This window comes from Mauremys reevesii, linkage group 8 (genome assembly GCF_016161935.1).
Source record: "Mauremys reevesii isolate NIE-2019 linkage group 8, ASM1616193v1, whole genome shotgun sequence".
Taxonomy (NCBI): domain Eukaryota; kingdom Metazoa; phylum Chordata; order Testudines; family Geoemydidae; genus Mauremys; species Mauremys reevesii.
In genome coordinates this window covers 99,846,800-99,860,622 of record NC_052630.1, presented here as the reverse complement: position 1 = coordinate 99,860,622, position 13,823 = coordinate 99,846,800, and the positions used below count along the sequence as shown (strand labels likewise).

Below are 13,823 nucleotides of genomic sequence, written 5' to 3'. Positions count from 1 at the left end.
TGTCCGAGCAAAAGGTCAGGCCTTTCTTAAGCATCAGGCATTGCTATGGTGTTGTCACAAAGTTCCCCAGCAGGTTTTTAGCTCATTACTTTGGGTGACCCTCTGGGCCCAGGTTACCAGTGTATACCTAAAGTGAGTCTAGATCATCTATGAATGTCCTGAATGTTGCCAGCAGGGCAAAACAGAAGCATGATGTGCAACTATGCTTGCAGCAGAGCAAAAAGAGGGGAGACAGAGGCCTGGCTGGTTCAGTGAATGAATCACTGACCTACTCGAGTTGAAGACTTGTTTGCGGTCCAAAGTAAAATTGATTAGTTGGGGGAGGATTGTCTCAATGAGCTGAACCAGACCCACCTTGACACATGGCTTGGGACTGAACAGGGTAGGGAGCATTCCTGAGAATGCTAGCAGTGAGGCCAATAATTATGCCATTTGAGAGGCCTTACAGCAGCTGTCTGCGCTGCAGCTGGGTGGGAGAAAAAAACATTGACAATTGCCCGTCATTTAACATTCAAGTAGAAAACATTACAAATGTGGAGGAAGCATACATTATATATATTTCAAAAGTCACTAAGGAGTCAGTTACATTGATTTAGACAACAAATTCACTGTTTAAATCTTTGTTCAAATGCTTTTAAACACTTAATATTCTTAAAAAAGAAACGTACAGTGTGTGACAAATATTTGTGATTCTTTAGCTAATTTCAAGTATATGACTCATCCTTTGGTCCCATTAAAAACCACTCTAAAGGGCTTCTTACAACCTGCTTTGAGGCTCTGTGATTACCAATCAATAGAGAACTTTGTGGGGGTGGGGTGGGAGTGAATATGGTACTCAAAAGTTGCTGCATCAACAGCCCTCAGGGATAAAATCTTCTGATATCACAGAACAGGTGCAGCATGGCCGGCAGTAGCACCCACTTGCCCATACTGCTCACATGATGTATCCCAAAAGACCAAGCTAGTAGCAAGAGCAATTCAATCTCCCTGGCCTCTGCACGCACACTCCTCTCCCCCACCCCTACACTTCAGTTGAAAAGCAGCTGGCAATCTAATAGGATGCCCAGGGAGTGATGGGACTGAGAACATCTTTACTAACTGGCATCAAGTGAGGCTGTGATTTTTGTGATGTAGCCACTTGTCACTAAGAAGTGGAACAAAAGCACCAAGCATAACCAGTTACTCTTGTGTTGTGATATGGGACTGCAGAAATATGTTCTACAATAGTGCAAACAACACCCTGTTCTAGCCAAACATCCAAAGAAACCTTGAAAATAAAACCTTCAGGCAATAGTAATAAAATCATTATTTCCACGTCTGTAGAGCTTTCCAACTCAGGACCTCAAAGAGCATTACAAACATTAATTCTTAAAGCACCCTGTGCGGGATGCAGAAGTATCATTATCTCTGTTTTATCTCAAACAGGCAAGCTGAGGTACAAGGAGATTTAGTGATTTGTCTACACTACAGTGGAGGTGTCCACACTACAAAGCTACTTTTGGCAGCAAAACTGCTGTTTTGCTGACAAAATAAAACCACTTTGATGAGAGGCATAAAGCTTTTGGTGGCAAAGTTAAAGGAACGTAGTGTCAGTGTAGACGCTGCCATTCGTTATGTCACCATAACTGGCCTCCCCCAGTATCCCACAATGCCCGTCGTGACCGCTCTGCTCAGTATTTTGAACTAGGCTGCCCTGCATCTAGCTACGCAGGCGTGTGTCCTTCCCCTTTCAAAGCTCCGGGAAGTTCTGACATTGCTCAGTGTGGAGAGCTCACAGAGCTGCTGAGGATGCTGCTCCCGGTAGCTGAGGAGGCTGTGGGAGAACTCGGAGTGAATCACAGAACCATTAATGTGGAATTGGCGGCAGGCAGAGCGGGCTGCTACGGGGAGTGAGGGAGGGGGGACAGCAATGCTGTGCAGAGCCAGGAGTTGATGTGTATGGGGGGTCCCCTTGGTTGCTCAGGCTGCTGTCTGAACTGAAAGAGACAGCATGCTGACACACTCTCCCCCAACACACACACACAAACACAGTCTCTCTCACATATACACTCCACATACACAGTCTCTCACACACTTCCCCAACACGCACACTGTTTCTGTTTACACACACACACACACACACACACACATGCTATCACACACTCTCCTCTCCCCTGCCCCTACACTTCAGTTGAAAAGCAGCTAGCAACCTAGTAGGATGCCCAGGAAATGATGGGATTGAGAAACCTGCATCATGTGACGCGGCACCTGCCCCAAGAGGTATTGCAAACCCTTCCCAAAGAACCCTGCAGCCAGTTGCACAGTGGGATAGCTACCCACAGTACACTGCTCTCTGCATCAGTGTAAGGGCTGCTAGTCTGGATGTGCTCTGCTGACACAAGGAGACTAGTGTGGACATGCAACATCGGGTTAATTAAAGCACTTTAATTAAAATGGCATAACTTTTGTCAACAAAACTCTGTCATGTAGAGAAGGCCTTAGTGACATGCCCAAGGTCCCACAACAAGTCTGTGGCAGAGATGGGACTTAAACTCAGTTCTCCCATTTCCCACAGATAACCCAAATAAATTGTCCTCTTCCTTTTTGAGCATGGGCCAGAGGGCATTAAATGTCAGGCTGAGTGATGTGTTACCAAGAGAACATAGTGTTTTGTTCAGCTTTGACATATGCAATGAGTAAAACATTTTGTATTCATAACATTATTTATCCTCTAATCTTAACTACGGTGTTCAAAAACCAACATGCACTGCACCTTTCAGAGCAATGCAAGGGTGGCGTCCTACTTGTCAAAGCTCACAAAGACACTGCTGATAGTGCAAGCTTTGTTTAGGAGACAGAGCACACTTTCCTTTTATGCTTCAAATTTCTGGACAATGTCAATACCAGTTTAAGAGGCCTTGAGCTCTATAGGCCCTGTCAAGTGCTGACATCTTCTAGGAATCAGCAGATTTTATGCCTCTATTCAATTCACTTGACCTGCCTCCAAATATGTTCCCAGCATCTGATGAGCCATTCTCCGTACAAAGATATGGTGAATTCTGGATCAATAACAGGATAAAAACAAGCTCACTAAAGCAGGTCTGAAGTCTAAACAGATGCTCCTATCTGGACAGTTCAATATGATGTTCTGAATTGTACACAGCAGGATTTCATTTGCTACAAAATAGCTTTGCACCGATAGCGCCTTCAATAATTTTGTCATGCACTCTTTCCTAGACAGAGCAATAATTCATTTACTAAACAGCAAATTAAAACCAAAAAACAAACAAATATAGTGAAAGCATGTGTAGATTTGCTTCAGAGTTTTAAAAAAAATATTGATTTTTTTTTTGTTAGTACTTCTGTGGTAGCTCATAAGGTCACCTTCATGACAATTCCAACAGGGGGTTATCTTGTACCGCTCATTCTGACATACAGACCGATGATTTATTATTGCTTAGTTCTTGATACTGTTCGCTGCACAATCCAATCTAAGAGAGAGACATATTTCTCAATTCAGGGACTTTTTATTTTATGAAAAATCAGCTTGGCTCTTTGTGGTAAAAACTAGAGCTGGTGTTTGATCCTATTTTCTTAAGTATTTTTTCCATTGTGTGTTCCATCTTTGCTTGTTGGGGGTGGATTTTTTTCCTCTCTATTTTGTTGTGGTTACACCTAAAAGGAAAGATTATCAAGTCTGCAGCTTCTAGCATCATAGAATCATAGGCCTGGAAGGGTTCTCAAGAGGTCATCTAGTCCAGTCCCCTGCACTCACGGCAGGACTAAGTATTATCTAGACCATCCCTGACAGGTGTTTGTCTAACCTTCTCTTAAAAATCTCCAATGATGGAGATTCCACAACTTCCCTAGGCAAATTATTCCAATGCTTAACCACCCTGACAGTTAGGAAGTTTTTCCTAATGTCCAACCTAAACGTCCCTTGCTGCAATTTAAGCCCATTGCTTCTTGTCCTATCCTCACAGGTTAAGAACAACAATTTTTCTCCCGCCTCCTTGTAACAACCTTTTATGTACTTGAAAACTGTTATGTCCCCTCTCAGTCTTCTCTTTTCCAGACTAAACAAACCCATTTTTTTCAATTTTCCCTCCCAGGTCATGTTTTCTAGATCTTTAGTCATTTTTGTTTCTCTTCTCTAGACTTTCTCCAATCTGTTCACATCCTTCCTGAAATGTGGTGCCCAGAACTGGACACAATACTCCAGTTGAGGCCTAATCTGCAGAGTAGAGAGGAAGAATTACTTCTCATGTCTTGCTTATAACACTCCAGGTAATACATCCCAGAAGGACGTTCACTTTTTTTTGCAACAGTGTTACACTGTTGACTCATATTTAGCTTGTGGTCCACTATGACCCCCAGATCCCGTTCCACAGTACTCCTTCCTAGGGAGTCATTTCCCATTTTGTATGTGTGCAACTGGTTGTTCCTTCCTAAGTGGAGTACTTTGCATTTGTCCTTATTGAATTTCATCCTATTTACTTCAGACCAGTTCTCCAGTTTGTCAAGATCGTTCTCAATTATAATCCTATCCTCCAAAGCACTTGCAACCCCTCCCATCTTGGTATCATCTGCAAAGTTTATAAGTGTACTCTGTATGCATTATCTAAATCATTGATGAAGATATTGAACTGAATCAGACCCAGAACTGATCCCTGCGGGACCCCACTCATTATGTCCTTCCAGCATGAATGTGAACCACTGATGATTATTCTCTGGGAACTGTTTTCCAACCAGTTATGTACCCAACTTATAGTAGCTCCATCTACACTGCATTTCATCCAGAGTCTCTCTTTTCATTTAGGGGAGTATATTTAAACTAAGGAGGGTTATTTTGACATAAGGTTGCCACCTTGGTCTGTGTTTTCCCAGAACCATCCTTTTTTTTTTTGAGGTTTTTGTCCTGGGAAGTCTGTAAGGGTGCTCAGCACACACTGCCAGCTGTCTAGTTTAATGGGCTCGGGATCATGCTGGATGTCCCAGTTTTTAAACCCTATTTGGAAGTTAGAAACACATAGTTATTAAACACCACAGCACGTGCAGATTCATTGGGGTTGTAAGTGAAAAGAACAAAAAATGAAGACACTATCTAATGTGGTATACTAGTTTCTCTGTCCTTGTATTTGTGAATTAAGACAGCTCCTGTCCTCATATGTCATCCTTATGTCTAAGGCCTTATGACAGTGCTTCTTAAACTCTGGTCACTAGCAAAGCTGCCTTCAGTCTTCCAACAGACTGTTTAAGCCATGTGGTATCATTAACCCACATGTACCAGGGTGTCCAGTAAATAGCTGCATTCCTGAAATTCTGACCGTTATTAGCTGGTACGTTAAGTAGCTAATGGTGCTCTTACAGTAGCTGCTGCATCATGCAGGTGCTAAAGAACAAACATTTTTAAACTGCTCCTTTGTCCCATATCATTAAAGGCCCCAATCCTGCACACGTGAATAAACTGACTTACCTGTGCGCTCCCATGTAATTCAACAAGAGCACGTGCGTGTTTAAAGCTACTTGCTCGCAAGTTTGCAGGATATGGCCCTTAATAAGTAAAATCAATATCAGACATTTGGCTAAAAGCTTTTAGAGAGTGACTATAAAGTCATGCCAATCTCTGAAAACACTCTCCAGGCTGCATTGCCTTTTACTGAGAGATGTTGACAACACTGATTTTTTTTTAAGAGGGAACAAAGATTAATATTCTCACCTGCTATTCTATGACATCATTACTTTACCACTAATTGATCAGTATAAAAAAAAGTCAAGGCACTATGAATATTCCCCTACTAATTGGCAGTTTGTAAGGGATATTAACTGAGGGTATGTAAATTATTAAAGCCATAAACTACTTCTGGAGCCTCCCCCACTCTCTAGGGTCAGGTTGGGGGATCGGCTGGCTGTCCCCAGGGGAACTGTGTTATAAGCAAGATTAAGTCAGCAATCCTCATCTCTACATCTGCATCTATTAAGACACCTTAGTTGGATCTCTGGCGCCAGGAAGTCAGGCGCCACCCCCTACATTCAGCACCAGAGAGGCACAGCAGGTTGCAAATGTTACATTTGATACCACAGCAGGAGGTGCCATTTACAGTCCCATAGGAGAACAATTTCACTCCCTTCCCTTTCATGCTCATATAAACAAACAGGCTGATGTAAGTTCAAAAGCTGCTTTGTTTTATTTTATTAAAATTTATTTAAAATGTAATTTCCTTTTACATTTAAAATCTGCTCACCTTTCATATGGAAAAATTAAAGGCCGGAGATGTCATCGTTTCTTTCTTTTTTCGTCCGTTCACGTCACTGTTAAATTGCAAGGAGGATTTGAATTTTATGAACCCATTAGAGCACTGATGAATAAAGGCAAAAACACTGACTAGTGAAAAGCCAGGGTGATAACTTTATTTTTCATTTTAGAAGGAAAGATTAAGGTGTGTGAATGTTATAACCATAAGCCAGCCAGCACTTGTATTATTACTTTTTTAATTTGAAAGATAAATGCAGAATCTTCCTCACCCCCACTTCCCCACAAAACCCAAGTAAACACATTATGTGCATTGGCAAATTATTCCTCTGTATTTCCTTTGCAGTATTTTGACATGCTACAATGAAATCTGTTTCTCTTCATATTACAGCAAATTACCAGGTGCCAGATTCTGTTCTCAGTTACACTCCTATAAAACTGGAATAACTCAGCTGACTGCAGTGGATTTACTCTGGATTTTCAGTGGCAGAAATGAGACCAAGATTTGGTCCTTGATTTACTTTAAAAAAAAATTGCAACCCTGCATAAGTATCTCAGCTGTACAAGATGTACTTAGGTTATTTTCCCTATATCTAACGTACTGATTTAATTCAGTCTTTAAAACACAGCACATTAAGGTGGGGAAATCATCAGTTTTTCAAAAAATTAGTCACAATTGTTTAATTGCTCTGGAATAAGTCTTGCAAATAGACACAGAATACCAAAAAAATAACCAGCAAAGCTGGTGAAATTCATCTCCTCTGTATAAATCCCATATATGCAGGCTCTGTGAGGCTGGAGCAATAGCCAAGAACTGAAGAATTTATACCCAAACCTTTGTACAAGCATAAATGGGAGAAATGAGGTACTATGGCAGAGTTGAAGGTTTATAATTGTTATTGCAATGAAATTCAGACGTCTTGCAGACTGGTTAGGGTGAATGTAAAAACGAAGACTTCAGCAGTGGAAAAAGGAAAAGGTGAGACTCAATCACAAATTAACAAACTCACAAAGGTTTTAAGACCTGATTTGAAGAGCGGAAGCGACTGTGTCTGTCAGAGAGAACAATTAGATTCATGATTTTAAGACTGAAAAGGACCACAGTGATCATCAAATCTAAATTCCTGCCTAACACAGGCCAGAGACTGGTCTACAGTGGGGGGGGGGGATCGATATAAGATACGCAACCTCAGCTATGAGAATAGCATAGCTGAAGTCGAAGTATCTTAGATCGAATTAAAATTACTTACTTCACGCCCTCGCGGTGCTGGATCGATGTCCGCGGCTCCCCCATCAATTTTGCTTCCTCCTCTCACACTGCTGGAGTTCAGCAGTTGACAGGAGAGCGATCGGGGATCCATTTATCACCTCTACACTACACGTGATAAATCGATCCCCGATAGATATATCGCTACCCGCCGATCCAGTGGGTAGTGTAGACATACCCTCAGTCATTCCTGCATTGGGTCCAATCATTTGTGGGTTGTGATTCTTACCTCCTTCTTAAAGCACTTGGATGTAAAGTGCTAGGTATTATTGTTGTGATTGGGGTAAAGCATCACTCTTAAAAAGCTAGCCAGTTTTGCTTTAAACAGCAAATGCATCTCTAGGTAAGTTGTTCCAGTGGTTAGTTACTCCCCACCCATAGCATAAGTAAATGAACAGGCCATGGCAGTGATGACTGACAGAAGGGAAAGAGAACTGGACAAAACTGCAAATGGAGTGAACAGGTAGGAGGAATGTGTGTATATAGCAAGTCTGTATTACAGATGAACCTAGTCTATATTCTGTCTGTATAAGTACCTCAAAAATAACAGTTTTCCCACTGACTGTATATGAGGTCTGTGGCTCTGAGACTCTGTACCATGATCTAATAGAGCACGCCCACTGGCATCACGTTAGATCCATCAGAGAAACTGTTACAATTGTATCACACCACATTTACGCGCTCTGACCATAACGCTCTTAGAACCAAAAAATACGATCAAATTTGTTTTCAGCATGAAACATTGTAAGGGGGGAAAAAAGCAGACTTAGGAGTTGTTTCCAAAGGCCACAACACAGACATTTAAATAAATAAGTAGGGTACATTTTTCAAAATGCCTGAGTCACTTAGGAGCCTGCATCCCACTGATTTTCAATGGAACGTAGGCACTTTTGAAATTTTTACTCAGTCACTAGTCCATACCTGTGACCAAATGGCTGTACCGTCTTAATTTTTTTTATTCAAATTGCATGTGTGAATTTGCTGCTAGCATAAGAGAAGGACCAATTGCACTAGATCAGGGGTCAGCAACCTTTCAGAAGTGGTGTGCCGAGTCTTCATTTATTCACTCTGAATTAAGGTTTCGCGTGGGAGTAATACATGTTAAAGTTTTTAGAAGGTCTCTTTCTCTAAGTCTATAATATATAACTAAACTATTGTTGTATGTAAAGTAAATAAGGTTTGTAAAATGTTTAAGAAGCTTCATTTAAAATTAAATTAAAATGCAGAGCCCCCTGGACCGGTGGCCAGGACCCAGGCAGTGTGAGTGCCACTGAAAATCAGCTTGCGTGCCACCTTTGGCACCGGTGCCATAGGTTGCCTACCCCTGCACTAGATAGAGCCAGACATAGCATGGGTAGGTACTGTGGGCGCTTTCTCACTTGGTGTCAATCCTGACTGGCATCATGGCTCTTCAAGAGAGATTGAGCTGGTACAGCCATTGAAACCCACACTGATTCGGCGCTGTAGCTTCACTTGTGACGAGATCTGAACTCATGAATCCACACTTCAGAAAGTGGTCCCACTTTGCTCTTATTCTTACCCCCTGGCCTGCAGCAAGGATACAGGACCAACCCCTCCATTAGCAAAAAAGAGAAGACTACTATTTGACTATCTTTGACACATCGCAAAAACACGAAACATTCATTAAAGATTTATGGCAGCAGCAAACATTCTGTTTTACTTTCAATTTTGTCATATAATTCCATTAAAACAGTGACTTAGCTGTATCTATTAAAGCTATTTGTCACTGATGGTTCCTTCCTGTGCACTTACAGATCCTGAGATACACAAGCCAAAAAAACGAAATCAGTCTCCACTGAGTCTGTCTCCTCTGGCAGAAGGACAAAGGTGGATCCCCCCACAGGAATCAAAGCTAATGCATAGCTGCTTCTCATTGTCTCACTAAATACAAGTTTGGACTTTTAGGTAAAAAAGAGAAAAAGAACTTACACATAATGCTTTAACATCATTTTGTTACCCGCAGATGTTTGTGGGACCAAATGAGAGGGTACAGAAAACAAATCACAAATGCACATAGCCGTACTAATATGAATATTGTATTAGACCAGAACTTGTTCCATCATCTTGGTTGAAATTAGAGCTGGGCAAATAATATATTCACCAAAAAAATACAGTTGCGGGGGCGGGAATCAACATTATTTGTAAATTTGAGTCAAACGCAGGAAACCTGGGTTCAGTCCCCTGTTCTGCTACAGACTTCCCGTGTGACCTTGGACAAGTCACTTAGGCTCTGTGAACTTCAAATTCTCCTGCGGTAAAACCAAGACAGTAGCACTTCCCTGCTTCCCACGAGTGTTGCGAGGATGAAACCATTAAAGATTGTGATGTGCTCAGATACTATGGTATAGGGAGCCAAATAAGGTGGTAAGGGAGATGGGACAGCAGCTGGCGAAGGAAGTGAGGTCAGTGGTAGATTTAATGATGATGAGGGAGACTGGCACACACAGGTATAGTAAGTGAAGGGAACTAGAAGAAAGTGATCTGATTAAAGGAGGCCTGGATGGGAAGGAGTGACAGAACAAAGCACTTTGTGCGAGAGGGGCTGGAGTCAGCAGGACAAGTGGAAAGGTTAGAAATAGAGAGTTAATAGGGAGAACTTAGCCTCTGTAATAGGTAAGAAAATATGTGCATTCTAATTTTCATTGATTCAATACATCACCTGTTATTTTGTATCCTTTTGGCCCTGTCTTCATCCCCATCATGATCTTCAAGAGCTCTACCATCATAACTGTGGTCCTCCTCCTCCTGTGTCAGAATTTCAGGTGTCCTTCATCTCTTTTCATTCCAGGATGTCTGTTCATATGGCACCTTCTTCATCCAGCTCTGAAAGGTGTTTCAAAGCAACACCCTAAGGCAGGGAAGAGAGATCTGAGTTGGCTCTCCAAAGGCTACAAGGAGTTGTCATAACCAATAGCGGGTGTTCCATTTACAATATCACTAGTTTGCGATCCAGGGGGCTTGTCTTATAAATGGCTTGGTCAGTGGAACAAAGGGCCTATCGCATGATGCATTACCATGAAAAATGTTTTTCTTTCACAAAGTTTAAAAAGGGCTATCTTGCAGCAGGAATAGCCGAATGCAGACCATTTTCTCAAAGCTGTACAGAAAGCTAAAACGTAAACTACTGAATGGTTAGACTCACATTCACTTCCTACTGCTTTAAAATATGATTGGTTCTTCCTTTTTTTAAAAAAAAATGATCCTTGTTTTCAATGGAAGAAAAACACTAAACTTTTTTTGGGAAAAAGAGCAAGCTGATGAAAGAAAAATCTTTTTCATATCCAGGGATGTCAGGTTACATCATGCACGCGATTGCGCTATGCAACTATAGTCCATCTTAGGCAACAGGAAACATCAGACATCTGCTAAGCTTGACTGGTTTTAACCTAACATTTTACTTATGATTTTGTCTGAAAATGGGGGGGGGGTCATTAATAAATTCTGTTCACATGAGCAATGAGAATGTTTTCCCTTGGTGAGTTATTTTTTTAAAAATTGGCTAAGATTTTCTAAGCAGTCTAAGGGATTGAAATTGAAATTAATGGAAGATATGTCTAAATCCTCTAACAATTGCTTCAGCGTCAGCCACTTAGTATCCAAATAGCTACATGTTTGTAAGACTGAAAGATAAATTTGTAAAACTTACACCAGTTCCATATTGCTTATATATCTCAGGCTTTATCTACATTGTAGTGTAGTGTGGCCTACAGGACGGAATGGCACAGGGCACCAAAGAATTGCACGCTAACTGCCCCAGGTAGGCAGCTGGCGTGAACTAAAAAGGTACATAGTTTGCATTAACGTAGTCCTCTTTCAAACAGGACTACACTAACATGAACCGGGCACCGTTTAGTTCACACCAGCAGCATCCACACAGGGCAGTTAGCGCATCTGCAGTTCACACTCCTTGTAGTCCGCACTGCAGTGTCGTGTAGACAAGCCCTCAGTTTTGCTGCGAGAATGACACCTGTCCCTTTTGTCTCCTGATTAACAACAGACTATTGCACAATTGGCTCCTTTTGGTATGCTGACAGACTTCTTCAGCACTGTTATATCGTAATGAGCCAGGGCCTAGCCTGCTCTAAAAAGCAGTTTCTTTTAACTATCCAGCCAGGGGTTTTTGTGCACACGTCTATGATTTTTAGCGTAAATTGTGTATACGCTGCATTTTCCATGTATGAATACTTCATTTCTGAGGAGCTAGATCTTCTCAGTGGAGCCATTCAGTGTCCTCCTAAGGCAGCAGGACACTGGTCGTCGCATTGTTATGTTTCAATCTTAGCTGACAGCATATTTTTCAAGTGTCCCTGGATGTGCCTTAAAATTTCCTCTCTCTCAACCTCTTAACCAAAAGCTGTTCCTAAACAAGCATGAAAATGTCAGATAAGAAATGATAGTTTAGCTTTCCTCCAAATGCCTTACTGGGGGGTTAAAAAAAGAGCCCCTGATATTTGCTCCTTGGTATTAATTACCAGTAATAAAGATACCATGTATCAGTCTGGACTCCTTTTCCCTTTGTTAATTTTCGTGCTGATTGTGATTATTTGCTTAAATGCCTAGAACCATATCAGCTCAAGGCATATTTAAGGAGCTGAAGTACATTAATTACATAAAACTATGATACAAAGGAGGAACCAGAGTTAAGCAAAAGCTGAACTGAATAAATATGCCTCATTGTGCCATAAAGGTTGCTGGACTTGTGCTCCAGCTAAGTGCCCAAAGCCATGAATCCAACGGCAGGAGCCCTCCATAGAGGGAGTCTCCTATCACTGGCCCTGGGGGAACTGAGTTCAAGGGTCTCCTAGCTGATTTTAACTGCCATGGCAGGGTACGGGATGAGAGGAGCTAATGATCTAGGATCTGGTTATGGGCTACATACGTAATCACTAAGACCTTGAATGACAACCAGATGTGAACAGGAGACTCCATGTCTGTCATACCTCTCCATACCTGCTGGGGCATAGAATAGGGAAGGAACTGCCTGCCCAGACATCATTCCCACAGCATGTCCACCATCCTATGTGGCAAGTGGGAGATGGAGACATGAATACCCTGGCCCCGCAATCGGGGAAGGGCTGGACAGCCGCAAAAGCACAGTATGAGTGACAGTGATGGGAGTCCTCGCTCTCAGAATCCACGTTTTCCTCCATGACCTCTGATCTTAGGCAACGTTTGCAGCTCCATGTAGGAGGTACATCATGGAATAGAACTTGGCCCATAAAGTACTTTGATGTCCAGCCTTCAGACAGGTTTATCCTGGGGAGGAGGGATAGCTCAATGGTTTGAGCATTGACCTACTAAACCCAGGAGTGTGAGTTCAATCTTTGAGGGGGCCATTTAGGGAACTGGAGTAAAAATCTGTCTGGGGATTGGTTCTGCTTTGAATGGGAGGGTGAACTAGATGATCCCCTGAGGTCCCTTCCAACCCTAATATTCTATCCCATTATTTTTAATTATTCCTTCTTTAACCAAACTAAATATGCATTCTACCTTTTTGATAACTATCCCTTTTCAATTCTTTACAGGTAGTTCCTGTATCAATGAAAGGAAGGATATGAAATGGAAGGCTACTGCCAACACTGAATTTCCAGATTATCATACTTTAAAAAAAGTTATCTTTAGAGGGGTGAAGGATGCCTCTTCTGACTGTTGATATCTGGGGAAACTCTGAAAACTCCAAACATAAAGGATGTTTCCTTAAAAAATAAATACAAATAAGTCACTTTACATTACCATATCAATGTTAAAGTCTAAAAGGGAAAAAAATTGACACTAATTTTGGCAAAGTTAGTAAAATATGAACACGTATTTCTGATGTAGCAATATGTCCTGTGCTACAAGTCTGAGGGTTCACTTAGCGCAGCTACAGCTTATTCCATAAACATGATTGTGCCCTAACGATACCACTGTCCTTTAGCAAAACCCCAGGGCCACACAAGTATTCAGTACCGTGGACAGCAGCTAATGGTTTGCAGACTGCCTAAGGCCTAAACAGGCCTTTCATATACAGGCCAGATGTTCACTCTTTCTTAGGCCAGCTTAAGGCTAAAACAAACCTTTTCAACCAGGGTTTATCAGAGTTTCTAAATTACATACTGGGAAGAAATTTAATTGGTTTAATTAAGAAAGTTTATTTCATGGTAATTCAGTTTTGTTATGCTGCAAGACTTAATGTGTCCTCTGGTAGAAGTGATTTGTTATAAATATTCATAGCATCTCTCTTCTCACACACACACAAAGTGTAAAGTTGCTAGTAAAAAAAAATTATACCTTCAAAAGTCACAAAAGTGACTGATCAAATCT

The 13,823-nt window shown here is 41.5% G+C and overlaps 1 long non-coding RNA gene across 1 annotated transcript in view; it reads right to left on the bottom strand.

The window, feature by feature from the left end:
* Window positions 1-3,457: 3,457 nt before the first annotated feature.
* LOC120370758 overlaps window positions 3,458-13,823 on the bottom strand; it is a 78,232-nt gene continuing 67,866 nt past the window's right edge. Inside the window, exons 2-4 of the long non-coding RNA XR_005583912.1 lie at window positions 10,180-10,368; window positions 6,225-6,291; window positions 3,458-3,654 (exon numbers count right to left, since the gene is read on the bottom strand). This is a non-coding gene — a long non-coding RNA (uncharacterized LOC120370758). The remainder of the gene's footprint in view (window positions 3,655-6,224; window positions 6,292-10,179; window positions 10,369-13,823) is intronic.